Here is a 14,211-nt window from a genome sequence, read left to right as displayed (position 1 = left end):
GATGCCCCTGTCTGTCACCCAGTGCCTTTGACTTGAGCATTTATTCTGTTTCCATTCAAAGTAATTGATAGACATGTACTTGTCCTTTTATTACTTGATGTTGGTTGTTTCTGAATCTTTCTGATCCTTTCTTCTCTTTCTCTTTTTTATGGTTTTCTGGGTTTCTTTAGTAGCACAGTTGAAATTGCTTGTCTTTATACTCTGCATATGTATTAGTGGTGTTTGATTTGTGGTTATTATTAGGTTTGTACCTAGCCACTTCTGCATATAGAAGTCTATATTAAGCTGATAGTTGTTTAAGTTTGAACCAGTTCTTTACTCCTCTCCTCCCCGTGTTGTAGATATGTAGTATTCATATTTCAAAACCTTTCATATTGTGAATACTTTGACTGGTGTTTTACAGATATACTCATTTTTATTGCTTTTGCGTTTCACCCTTTAATACTGTCAATTTAGGTGTTTCTTTTCCACTTAAAGAGTCCCCTTTAACATTTCTTGCAGGGGTGGTTTGTTGGTTGTGAACTCGCTTAGTATTTATTTGGGAACCTCTTGATCTCTCCTTCTATCTGAATGATAGTGTGCTGGATAGACTCTCTTTGGCTGCAGATGTTTTACATTCAGCACCTTTACCATACCATGCTGCTTACTTACGGTTTCAAAGTTTCTTCTGAAAAACATCCAGTGATAATCTTACGGGGTATCCCTTGTAGGTAACGGTCATCTTTTGTTTTCCTGCTGTTAAAATTTTTCTTTATCATGACATTTTGTGTTTTAATTACTATATGACTTGGTGTGGATCTGCTTCTGTTGAATATATTGGGGGTTCTTTGTGCGTCCTGCTTCTGGATCTGTTTCCTTCCCCGCATTAGAGAAGTTTTCATCTATTGTGTCTTAAAATAAATTTTCTGGTTCTATTTCTCAAGTTCTGAGAATGACAGATAGGACAGGAAAGACCTGTTGAAGGTTCTCTGATAGTCACTGGATTTGCATGCGTGGAGGATAGATTTGGGACTCAAATGAACAAACTACTTTTAACTTCAAAGAACTAGAAAAAAACAACAGTCTACGTCCAATGTTCTCAGAAGGGAGACAGTAATACATATGGGAGTGGAAACCAATGAAATTGAGACCATGAAATCAATAGAAAATATGAAGAAGACCAACAGTGGGTTTTCTGAAGAGTGAAACAAAATTGACAAGACTGTACATAGACTATGCTAAGACAGAGAGAGGACCCAAATCAAAAGAATTGTAAATGAAAGAGAAGACATTACATCTGATACCACAGAAACATAAAGGAGACAAAGAGGCGACTATGGCCAAATTAGAGGCCAGCAAACCAACTACCTAGAAGAAATGAATAGGCTCTTAGAAACATGCAACCTACCAAGACTGTATCAGGAAGAAATAGACGGTTTGCACAGACCCATTAAAGGAAGACTCTACCAATACAAGAAGATAATCAATGCAAGTAAATTGAATCAGTAATCTAAATTCTCTCAGGGGAAAAAAGCCCAGGACCAGGTGGATTCACTGGTGAATTTGACCAAACGTTTGTAGAAGAAACTAACAGCAGTTCTCTCACTGATTCAAAAGGAATGAACACCACCAAACTCATTTCATGAGACTGGAATTACCCTGGTAGGAAGCCAGAAAAGGATACTACCTGAACAGAAAACTATAGGCCAGTATCCCCGTGATGAATATAGATGAAAAATTCCCAATAATGTACAGGCAAACCAAATTCAGCATCACATTAAAAGGATCATTGACCGTGATGAAGGGTTTTTTCCCTGTAAAGGAAGGATGTTTCAGAAATGCAAATCAATAAATGTGTCCCCTCACATAATTGAATGAAATAAAAATGAACCAGAAACCAGACTCTTAACTATAAATAGCAAACGGAGGGGTACTAGAAGGGAGGTGGGCAGGGGGATGGGTTAAATGGGTGATGGGCTAAGTAAGGAGGGCGCTAGTAGTGAGGAACACTGGGTGTTGTATGTAAGTGATGGATGACTACATTCTATACCTGAAACTAATATTACACTGTATGTTAACCAACTGGCATTTAAATAAAAACTTGAAAAAATAAATACTAAAGAAATACATAAATAAATTTAAACTAAACTAAATAAATACATTTCAAAAATTAAACAGAAAACTCATGGGACAATGTCAATAGACACAGAAAAATGTTCTGAGAAAACTTGGTATCCATTTGTGCTAAAAAAAAAAAAAAACAACTCTTAAAAAATTCAGTGTAGAAGGAACATATCTCAACATAAGAAAGGCCATGTATGGGAAGCCCACAGCTAACATCATGCTCAATAATGAAATTGTGAAAGATTTTCCTCTAAGATCAGGCACAAGACAAGGATGCCATAGGTATGTGAAAGGGGTTGGGTGATGCAGGCTTCTGGTTATGGAATGAATAAATCACAGATAGAAGATATAGTATAGGGAGCATAGAGAATGGTACCGGAATAGTGATGCATGGTGACAGATGATAGCTACACCTGGGTTAGCAGAATGTATACACTTGTCCAATCACTATGTTGTTCATCTGAAACTAATGTAACATAGTGTGTCAGCTATTCCCAAATAAAATGATTGTTTTAAATAAGGTAAAAGAATGAAATAAAAAGTTTAATGTAAAAGAATCTGTTAATATCTAATCAAGAAATGCAGTAAAGTTGCAAAATAGAAAGTCACCATATCAAATACTGTAGCATTCCTATACACTAACCAAATTATCTAAAAAGAAGTAGAGAAAAAACCCCATTTACAACAGCATCAAAAACAATAAAATATATAGGAATAAACTTAGCCAAGGAAGTGAAAGATCTCTCTACAGAAAACTATAAAACCTGTGTGGAGAAATGGACGATATTCAGTTTGGGTGAAAGAAACGGGAGAACACACAAGTCAGTGAAAAGCCATCCCATGTCCATCTTTTGGAGGAATTAATATGGATACAATGTCCATACTACCCAAAGCCATCTAGAGATTCAGTGCAATCTCTATCAAAACTCCAATGCAATTTTTATGCAATTAGAAAAACATATCCTAAAATGGATTTGGAACCACAAAAAGATCCCAAGTAGCCAATGCAAGAAAGAACAAAACAGGAGGCATCACACTTCTTGACTTCAAGCTGCATTCTAACACAAAGAAATCAGTTATGTCACTGGCATAAGCACACACACAAGACAATGGAACAGAACTTGAGAGCCCAAACTAAACCCATGCATGCACAGTCAACTAGTATTTGACAAGGGAGTCAAGAATACACAGTGGGGAAGAGTAGTCTCTTGAATAACTGTGCTGGGAAAATTGGATATTCACATGTATGAGAATAAAGCTTAGCACCTTATGTTACACCACTCCAAGAATTAACTTGAAATGGATTCAAGATGTAAATGAATGATACAAAACCAAAATTCTTTCTCATCATTTCAGCTCTTATTATGCCAAGACAGAGCTGTTGAGGTGGTGAAGGGCTGGGTAGAGAGTCGTCCTGGAAATAGAAGCCTGTGTGTGTGGAACAGACTTTCTTTAGTAGTCTGGAATTATCCCTCTGATCCTTTAAGACTAGCCACTTCCTTCCCTACATTTGCAGACACAGCTAGTACCATGCATGCTGCCAGAAATGCACTGCTTTGTCTCCTCAAACTCCTAGAAACTCTAGGTGGCACCCAGTAGGAAGGGTGGAGTTTTGTGGCACTGATGCTACCCTGTTGAAACCAGGGGAAGGGGAAGGAGACAGGTACCTTTCCGGCTTCATTGGCGTTCAGCTATGTTAGTGTTGGTGTTGGTGTTGGATTTTTCACCTTTTACCCTAACACATCTCAAAACTTTAATTTCTGTCCTGCAGGTCAACGTGTCTTCCAGAACATTTCCTCCTTTCCCAGAAGTGCCCTCCATGTCACACCCCATGGGCTGCCCTTTATCACCATCCGTGGGCTTTGGGCTACCCCCACCTTCTCCAACCTGGTGGCCTCTGGGACCTCACCATCCACCTCCACCATCTGGAAAGATGATCTGAACAGTATGAGTTGACTTATAAAATACGTTTTGTCTTTTTACTTGTTGAGTGTTTGGAGAAGATGCAGTGATGGCACCACAGGGCTTTCAGGTCAGCCTGAGTGAGGACGTTGCAACGTTCTTCAAGTTTCTCAGGGCATGCATAAAATGGGCAGTCATTTCCACATAGTGAGCTGGGCAACACGTGTCTCTGATAGAGAAGGAAAGAGGCCTTATACAGGCTGACAGACATAGTACTCCCTAGGATGTAGCTTGTACAGGGACCATGTGCTGGGCTCTCTGAGGATTGAGACACACCCCTGACTTTATTTCTAGCTAGTTGACACCTGAGCTGTTCACAGATGCTTGATTAGTTATAAAAACACCTGAACCAGGGCCCTGTAAACCTTCCTCAAGGGACAGGATCAGATCTCCCTCTTGTCCTCAAGGGTCATCCGAGGCACCAGAAAAACCCTCTGCCCCTGGTAAGGGACTCGAGAGTGTGAAAGAGTTGAATATAATGAAACATGTGGCGGACGGTTTGTTTTTCTTCCACACAGTCTATGAAAGTCAGAATCAGCCTCCATTCACTTCCAGCCTTTATGAGACCCAGGACGTGGTGCAGCTCCCATGGGGAATATCAGTTGTGTCTCACCAAGGATGCAGAGAAAGACAAGGTAAATTCTGTTGCCCGTTTCAGTTGCAATGCTTTCTGGAAACTTTTATCTGGCCTTGCCTGTTTTTCTATGTCCTCTGGTGTCTTTACTGTTTGATTTGTGTCCTCACAAGCCTCCAGGCTTCTCCAGTTTAAGATCATCATGTTAGCTGGCGCCTCTGGAAGCCACAAGTGAGTGGAGGCTGAGGACCACGTGGGTCTCACTTTGTGTTTGTGGAAATAACTTGAGGAGGATGACACTTCCCTGCACCCTCAAGTCTTCTGGAGCGTCTGACTCCTTCCACACCTTCTTTACATGGAATTATCATTATTGTTTTCATTTTTTCCTATTTCAGTGTAGGCGATGAACTTGTTCCGAATGTCTGCGATGAGCCTTGTGACTGGAAAAGATGAAAACTCTTTCCAACTTTATACTGTGTGCTTTGTGCAGTGCTGAGTGTTCTTAGGTAAATTTCAGAATTCATTATTGATCTTTCTGTGTTGGTAAATTTGCGATAGAGAATTTTTCCAGTTGTTCCCTAGGTGGAAATACTCTGAATTTTCAGAAGCGGCACGTGTACTCGAAAATGTACGTGGAACTGCAGTCGTGAAGGGAGAGAATCAGTGATTACCTGCAGGGCCAGTACCTCACAGAGTTCTTCAGTTGTGTTTATATGTGCAGGTTCTCTTGTGTGCCGGGAGCAGTTGTAACTGGCACTTTGTCTCATGATACCTTTTGGGAGTTTTACACCTGAAATCTAGACATGTTTCTGTTCATTCTTTTATGTGGAATTTCTACCTCCCTTTTACAATGAGACAAAATAGCTCCGCAACTCATGTTGTATTTAAAAGCTGAATTACCTGTGAATTAAGATAAACATACCTGAGACCAATGAATGTGCACAGGTAACATGTTTCTCTCAGAAAACACATTTCCAGGCCCCCTGCAGGACTCCAGGAACCCCCATCTCCTCAGAGGTCTCTGTGGCCTTGCACAGAAGATGTCTTCGTCAGGGAGGGAAGCAGAGTGAGGACAGGCATGGGATGGCAGGTTGAGCTTTGACCCTGGGGTGGCCCTGAATCTCTGTGTGGTGCTGGGGTTTTCTTTCATTCCTTCATGTTCTGTCTGTTCTCAATGTGCAAGTAAAAAGTCTTCAGATTTGGTACAAGAGGACACCAGAGGGGTCTTGGACATAGATGCCTGCCTCTCTGGAATGCGTTCATTTATTAGACTGGCATTAGTGTCATCAGTCTTCTAGAATAGGACTCCTTGGCTTTCTTCATTTGTAAACATGGGCAGTGATGTGTGGCGACAGTAGTTTCTCCTTGTGGCATCTGGTACCTTCAGGTCATAGGTGGGACCTCGTGGGAGGGTAGTTTTCTGGCACTGATGCTCCGTTCTACTAGAACCCATGAATGAACAAGGGGCCAGGTGCCGACACCTGCTTCATTGTGTTTCAGCTCCTGTGGGCGTTCTGCTTCTCTGTCATACCAACATACCTGTCACTTCTGTTCTGTAGGTCCCTGTGGATGCAAGAGGACCTCCTCCTTTACCAGGTCCACCCTACAGGCCCTTCCCCACAGATCCCCTTTATCACTGTTCATGGGCTCTATGTGCCACCTCCAGCTACTTGGTGTCCTCAGGGACAGGACCCACCACCTCCACCTCTACTATTTGTGAGATGATCTGAACAGTATGAGTTGATATGTTCAGCATGTTCAGCTTCTGTGTTGTTGAGTCTCTGAGAAGACGTAGAGATGGCTGCACAGGCTTTGTAATGCAAGGGTGCTGCTGGCTGAGGACACTGTTAAGATTCTTCAGCTTTCTCAAGACATACATATGTTGGGCTGTGTCATTTTCCCTTACTGAGTTGGGCTGCAGGTGTCTCTTGTGGAGAAGGAAACAGTCTCTTCATAGAAAAGCAGGCGTATCAGTTCTGTAGACGTGCCTTGTACAGAGTCCATGTTTCTGGCCCTGTGAGAGATGAGGCACACCCCCCTCAGGGGCTTCAAGTGTCCTAATGCAGAGAGTAACATGCATCAAATGACACGGAGCTTCTGATCTACAATAGTGGAAGCTCCAGTAATGGGTCCTCAAGTACAAGAGACGGAGACATGAATCTCATGGGAATGAATTGGAGGCTGTGCATGAGAAGGGAGAGCTGAGATGGTGCAGAGGGGAGGGTGTTGGACTCAGTGACATGGAGTTGGAGGCCATTTCCGGCAAGGCCCACAACCTGGGCAGGGAGAGTGAGCGCAGCATGAAGTCCACAGAGAGTTGCTGCCTGGGTTCAAGGACAGTCCATGCAGGTATCATCTCTGAAATGTCATTGTGGCCAAAGTGTGGCCAAATTAGTTCATTATCTAAATAAAGACTGTTGTTTCCCTTGGTTTTCTGAAGGTTCTGGATCTGTGTGAAAGAATGCCCTGGAGATTTGTAGTTTAACTTGGCTCTTATGGGATACTTGTCTGCCTAAGTTTGTGTGCCTCTGTGAGACTAAATGCGACGAAAGCTTGTAGATCAGCTTCCTTGGCCTTCAGCCTGAGTCAGACTCTTAGCGGGGAATTCAGGGTTGACCAGGAAACTCCCCTGCTGGACTCTTGTCACCGCACCCCTGCACCTGCTGTCACCACCCTGCCTGAGGGTTTGCATCTCCGAAACTTCCCTCACAATTTCCTGAGGCTTTGCCTGTGTTCCTGCTGTCTCAGCCCTAATGCCAGCTCTCAGTGGGGCCATCTCAGAGCCTCAGCTTTGTAATCTGAGAAGCAGGGGCAATGTTGATCTCTGAGGTCAGTGCAATGAAGAGGTGGTTAAGCACACAAGAAATTTGTAAAATGTATGGGATGAGTGGGCATTCACCCTTCTCAGGGTGGAAATGAATGTATCTGCACACAGAAGATCATCAACAGATGTTCATTCAGTTTCCTGAAACTGAGGGTATAATGTGTGAGGCTGGGAGATTGGCAATTCCAGTTTCAAAAGATACAACGAGTGTGGAGTTTGGTGAGCTCTTTATAGATTTTGGATACTAGCCCTTTGTCCGATATGTCATTTGCAAATATCTTTTCCCATTCCGTTGGTTGCCTTTTAGTTTTGTTGGTTGTTTCCTTTGCTGTGCAGAAGCTTTTTATCTTCATAAGGTCCCAGTAATTCATTTTTGCTTTTAATTCCCTTGCCTTTGGGGATGTGTCGAGTAAGAGATTGCTACGGCTAAGGTCAGAGAGGTCTTTTCCTGCTTTCTCCTCTAGGGTTTTGATGGTTTCCTGTCTCACATTCAGGTCCTTTATCCATTTTGAATTTATTTTTGTGAATGGTATGAGAAAGTGGTCTAGTTTCAACCTTCTGCATGTTGCTGTCCAGTTCTCCCAGCACCATTTGTTAAAGAGACTGTCTTTTTTTCCATTGGATGAAAAACAAATAACCCAGTGAAGAAATGGGCAGAAAACATGAATAGACACTTCTCTAAAGAAGACATCCGGATGGCCAACAGGCACATGAAAGGATGTTCAACGTCGCTCCTCATCAGGGAAATACAAATCAAAACCACACTCAGATATCACCTCATGCCAGTCAGAGTGGCCAAAATGAACAAATCAGGAGACTATAGATGCTGGCGAGGATGTGGAGAAACGGGAACCCTCTTGCACTGTTGGTGGGAATGCAAATTGGTGCAGCCGCTCTGGAAAGCAGTGTGGAGGTTCCTCAGAAAATTAAAAATAGACCTACCCTATGACCCAGGGATAGCACTGCTAGGAATTTACCCAAGGGATACAGGAGTACTGATGCATAGGGGTACTTGTACCCCAATGTTTATAGCAGCACTCTCAACAATAGCCAAATTGTGGAAAGAGCCTAAATGTCCATCAACTGATGAATGGATAAAGAAATTGTGGTTTATATACACAATGGAATACTACGTGGCAATGAGAAAGAATGAAATATGGCCTTTTGTAGCAACATGGATGGAACTGGAGAGTGTGATGCTAAGTGAAATAAGCCATACAGAGAAAGACAGATACCATACGGTTTCACTCTTATGTAGATCTTGAGAAACTTAACAGAAACCCATGGGGGAGGGGAAGGGGAAAAAAAAAGGGAGGTTAGAGTGGGAGAGAGCCAAAGCATAAGAGTCTGTTAAAAACTGAGAACAAACTGAGGGTTGATGGGGGGTGGGAGAGAGGGGAGGGTGGGTGATGGGTATTGAGGAGGGCACCTTTTGGGATGAGCACTGGGTGTTGTATGGAAAGCAATTTGACAATAAATTTCATATATTGAAAAAAAATTTTAAAAAAAACTGAGAACAAACTGAGGGCTGATGGGCGGTGGGAGGGAGGGGAGGGTGGGTGATGGGTATTGAGGAGGGCACCTGTTGGGTTGAGCACTGGGTGTTGTATGGAAACCAATTTCACAATAAATTTCATATATTGAAAAAAAAAGATACAACGAAGACCCCTGTGTGTTTTCTATTAAAATTTATGTCCTTCTTTACAAAGAAGGAAAAGATTAGTAGGAGAATGTGTACACTCAGAGATCTACCTCTAAGATCTGAAGATAATCGTCTTCCATTACAGGTATACACACAAATGCAGCCACACAAATATGTGCTCATCCAAGGCCACAGATGTATTGTAGAAGACCGAATGCATAGAGGAGAACAGAAGATCCCTTTGCAATAACTCAAAATCACTTTGACATAGAGGGAAATCAGCTTGAAATTTGAAGAGGACACTGAACCATTACAAACCAGCTGTGGTTATTATATATTTAGGAATGGTGTCTAATCTGCCCCTTGGTCTGAATGCTTTCCCTGCCCACCCCGTCCCCTCCACTTTGTCCTTCCTAATGTCCCAGAATACACTTGTCACAGTTGTGTTTCTGTGTCAGCGTCTGCTTCCAGGAAAGTTGACACTCATTCCCCATCAAGTGTACACTTTGGGTTCCTGTATACGCAGTTAACCAACAGGTAGAATGTATAGTGTTGGTGGAAGAAGACACATCATTCTTTGGGGTTGTATTGCCTGGAAGGGACCTATAGTTCCATCTGAGGAGTTGGATACATCCTTTAGGGAGCTCTGGTGGTGGTTGTTAATTCTGTACATAGATACTCATGAGCACACGGCGCACGTGCTAGTTGATGGGGTTTGTGCTGATGAGCAGGGCAGGTCTCCAGGAAAGGGTCTATTCTGATGGTGAGGAATGGATTCAGGAGACCAGTAAGGAGGCCCTGCGTTAATTCAGCTCTTGTGCCCTTGTGCACCTTCCCATCTGCCCCTAGTAGCACCAATCCAGGTGGCCTCCAAGGGGGCAAATGGCGCAATTTTTGTGGCGAGTCACATGATGTCCCATAAAGCTCCCCCTGTTGCCATATTGAGCCATGGGGAAGGCAGAGGTCCATGGTCTGAGATAGGTTCCTTTGACACCACCCAGGAGAGTTGGGTGTAAGCATATGGCTCCTTCTACACTGGCCAATCCAATCCACTTTGCCCCAGGGACCCTGAACCCTGTGAGCCCCTTTTTACTCCCAGCTTAGGGAAGCAGCCAGCCCTCCAGCAGCTTTTGGGTCATGGCTGGGCCACCAAGGGTAAATGTCTGGCTGTCCACATGCTGCCAGCATTGCTATAGCAAATGTCAATATGGGCAGCTGCTGTACGGGGGATTCTCCTCCATTGTGATCAGGGCCTGGGACAAAACATGACAGGAAAGAGGGAGATACAGGAGTGCCCTGTGCTCCTGGACAGGGATGCATGCACAGAGCAAATAGCCTGAAGCCTGGGGAGACGTGGAGAAAGAGACAGGTAAGGAGAGAGACACTGGATGAGTGATAGGGGAATTGGGCAAGTAGAGAGTGAAAGGAAGAAACACAGAGATGTGGCTAGAGGGAAACAGAGACAAAGAGGAAGTACAAGGAGGAAAGTAGAGACCTGGTCCAGGTATGTGGATGGGGTGAGATGGGCCAGGGGAGAGGGGATGTATGAAGTGGCTGTGAGTGCGGGGGCAGAAAGGGCTGGTATCATGGGCATCAGAGTTCCGTGACTCCAAGGCTCCAACATCCCTGGGGCCAAGCTTTGCAGAGGCCGTTGCATTTGAAAAGATGTGTATCCCTCATTTCTCCTGGGATTGTGGGACTCAGCCTCATGTGCTGTCATGGAGAGGGATGGCTTGAGGGAGAGTGTGCTGCTCTTTAGCAGGTAGACGCCAGAGCCTGCCCTATGGGGAGGTGATCCAGAGCCATCTCCCTCACTGCCCCAGGCTCTGTTGGATTTCTCCCCTCCCCCCACCAGCTGGCCTTCCTCAAGTTCTGAACCCAGGCATCAGTCATTGTGTTGCCCCCAGGTCCTGCAGTCTGGACCTGGCAGAGGTGGACTGCTGATACTGATAAAAGAAATATTTGACAATAAGGTCCATATTCTCCCTCTGGAACTAGCTGTGTGCATCAAAATAGTGGGTTGCTATCCTCCTGTCCACAACCAATCTGAGGATTCCAGAAGGTAGGTGAACCCTTTGAAACACCATAGTCTTCTCTTACATCAAATTCAAAGACACTTTCTTGTCCCAGCTTTTTTTAATTCTGAAGAGATGGCAATTAGTAATTGAAGGCATAATGGTCCTATAGGAAATTGACCTATATGACTGATGGACATTATTTCATCCATCTGTATCCCTAAAGCACATTTAATTGGAAGTATTAGCCAAGGATACATACCGTGAATTCATAACAGATGTGTAGCTACCTGTAAGTTGCATTCTGACCTTGTCACATATGTGTCATCAAAGATATTATTAGTGACTTTTCAGATAAGCTCTCAACATCAAGATGGTGATGTTAGAGAATCTGGTATAAATGGAATTTCACAGATTCTAAATTAGGAATGATTTTTCATTTTTAATGTTTCTTTTTTTCTTTTTTTGAGAGAGCCCGAGCTGGGGTGGGGTGAGAGAGCAGGAGACACCGAATCTGAGGCAGGCTCCAGGCTCTGAGCTGTCAGGACAGAGCCTGACGTGGAGCTCAAACTCAGGGACTGCAAGATCATGACCTGAGTGGAAGTAGGACGCTTAACCGACTAAGCCACCCAAGCGCCCCAGGAATGATAGTTTATCGGCAAAGGAGGAGAAATTAAAGATAGTGTAAAGGGTGTCTATTTTTAATTGAAATATTGTTCACACATTTGTTGTATTAGTTTTAGGCATACATTGTAGTCATTCCATATGTCTATAAATTATGTTGTACTTAGGTACAAGTGTAGCTATCATGTGAAAGCATGCAACAGTATTATTACAGGATTGACTCCATTCCATTGGCTGTCCCTTGTATCCCTAGGACTCATTCATTCCATAGCTGGACGTCGGTATCTCTCTCTCAAAGGTGTCAACTCTTTATCTAACCTGGGTATTTTGGTGGTAAACACAATTACCTCTTATTCAGCATGTGTAAGTTGGCGGTCTATTTTTCTGTGAACATTGCTTAAAGCATGACAAATGATGTCATTACGTTAATAAATTCGGTTTCATTCTCCACTCACAAGAAAGGAGAAGGAAAAGATTTCTTTGTGTCTCAGGCCCTGTCACTAAGACCCTTCCCAATGTGGAGAACAGGCTTAGTTGCCCAGAGCACCTTCCATCTCTCAGCTGAGCGACCAGGGCCTTCATCATTGCAGGAATTCCCATGGTGGCCAGTAGAGAGAGCTCGAGCCCCACAGACCCGGAGGGGCGGGTTCCTCTGCCTAGGCAGTGATGGCCAGCAGAGGGCGCACCATCGGCTTTTCTGACTCAGGGCACCTGAGAGCAGGAAGGGCTTCTGTTGCTCCCAGAGGACTCAGGGCCTCTGCTGCTGCCTCAGGACAGAGAGCAGAGCTGCGTTTCCAGCGGGTTCTGCCGCCCGCCCCAGGGGAGACCTTGGGAGCTTTGCAGCAACTTGGCATCTCCTGAGTCGCCAGAGAGAAGCTGCCATGTTGTACTGAGTGCTGAGGAGGGGGCACTGGGTGGCTTCCCTGGGCTAGCTGGTTGCTGAGCAGCACAGGCCCTTGCATTTTCTGGGCTGTTCCCGTGTTTCATCCCTCCCCTTCCCGGACAGTATTTGAACAAGACATATTTTACTAAAGGACTCGTGGGTTGCTGGGTCCCACGACATCACCTCATAGATGCAGTCGGTGGTTTGTTCCAGATTCAGGCTTGTTTCCAGGAAGAAACCCTGACAGAAATTCAGAAGAACGGGAGCTGCATTCAGTTAGGATGTGGATATATGAAATGCTTGTCTCAGGACCTTCTAGAAGAATGAGCTGGGACCCACGTTCCGAGTCCTGCTGGCACCAGAGACAGAGGTAAGGGCACAAACTGTCTCCCACATCATACATGCTTTTTTAAAAATTTCATGGTTATTTTTCCAAACTAGTGAAGTGATTGGAAACTACAGAAAACCTGGTAGGTAAGTCTCATTAACCTTGTTATCTTTTAATTTAAACTCCAGTGAGTGAAGGCACAGTGTAGTATTAGTTTCAGGTGTACATTATAGAGCAACACTTCCACACGTCACCCGGTGCTCATCCCAGGTGCACTTCTTAATCCCCAGCAGCTGTTTCACCCATTCCCCACTCGCTGTGGAAGCCCTCAGTTTGTTTCCTAGTTAACAGTCTGCTTGTTTGTCACTGTCTCCTTTCTCCCCCCCACCCCCCACCTTGTTTTGTTTTATTTCCATGGGTTAGTGAAATCACCTGGTATTTGTCTTTCTCTGACAGGCTTATTTCACCCAGCATAACATTCTCTCGCTCCATCCACCTCGTGACAAATGACAAGATTTCATGTTTTTAGGGCTAAATAATAGTACATTCCATATACTACATCTCAATTTATTCACCAGTTGATGGATGCTTGGGCAGTTTCCATAATTTGACTGTTGTAGAAAATGCTGCTGTAAACATCAGGGTGCATGTATCCCTTTGAAGAATTATTTTTGTATTCTTTGGGTAAATACCTCATAGTGAAATTGCTGGATCGTAAGGTAGTTCTATTTCCAGGTGTTTTTTTTTTTTTTTTTTTTTTTTGACGAATCTCCCTGATGTTTCCCAGAGTGGCGGCACCAGTTTGCATTCCTACCAACAGTGCAAGAAGGTTCCTTTTTCTCCACATCCTTGGCAACACCTGCTGTTTCATCCTTCATTGATTTTAGTCATTCTGACGGATGTGATGTGGTATCTCATTGTACTTTTGAATTGTATTTCCCTGAAGATCAGTATTGTTGAGCATCTTTTCATGTGTCTCTTGGCTATGTGTATGTCTTCCCTGGGAAAATGTCCATTCATGTCTTCTGCCCATTTTTAATCCAATTTCTCATTTTTTGGGTGCTGTATAACTTTATATATTTTGGACACGAACTCTTTATCAGATGTCGTTTGCAAATATCATTCTGTAGGTGTTCTGGTTTTGTTGATTATTTCCTTGGTGATGGAAGCTTTTTATTTTTACAAAGTCCCATTATTTTTGCTTGTGTTTCCCTTACCTCAGGAGATATATCTACAAAGATGTTTGTACAGCCAAT

At 43.6% G+C, this 14,211-nt stretch overlaps 1 long non-coding RNA gene across 1 annotated transcript in view; it reads left to right on the top strand.

The window, feature by feature from the left end:
• The first annotated feature begins 12,283 nt into the window (after positions 1 to 12,283).
• Positions 12,284 to 14,211, top strand: part of LOC111559414 — a 36,634-nt gene continuing 34,706 nt past the window's right edge. Inside the window, exon 1 of the long non-coding RNA XR_006593731.1 lies at positions 12,284 to 12,997. This is a non-coding gene — a long non-coding RNA (uncharacterized LOC111559414). The remainder of the gene's footprint in view (positions 12,998 to 14,211) is intronic.

Source organism: Felis catus, unplaced genomic scaffold, assembly GCF_018350175.1.
Source record: "Felis catus isolate Fca126 unplaced genomic scaffold, F.catus_Fca126_mat1.0 Un_scaffold_60, whole genome shotgun sequence".
In the NCBI taxonomy this organism is placed as follows: Eukaryota; Metazoa; Chordata; class Mammalia; order Carnivora; family Felidae; genus Felis; species Felis catus.
This window is presented reverse-complemented; position numbering and strand designations above follow the sequence as displayed.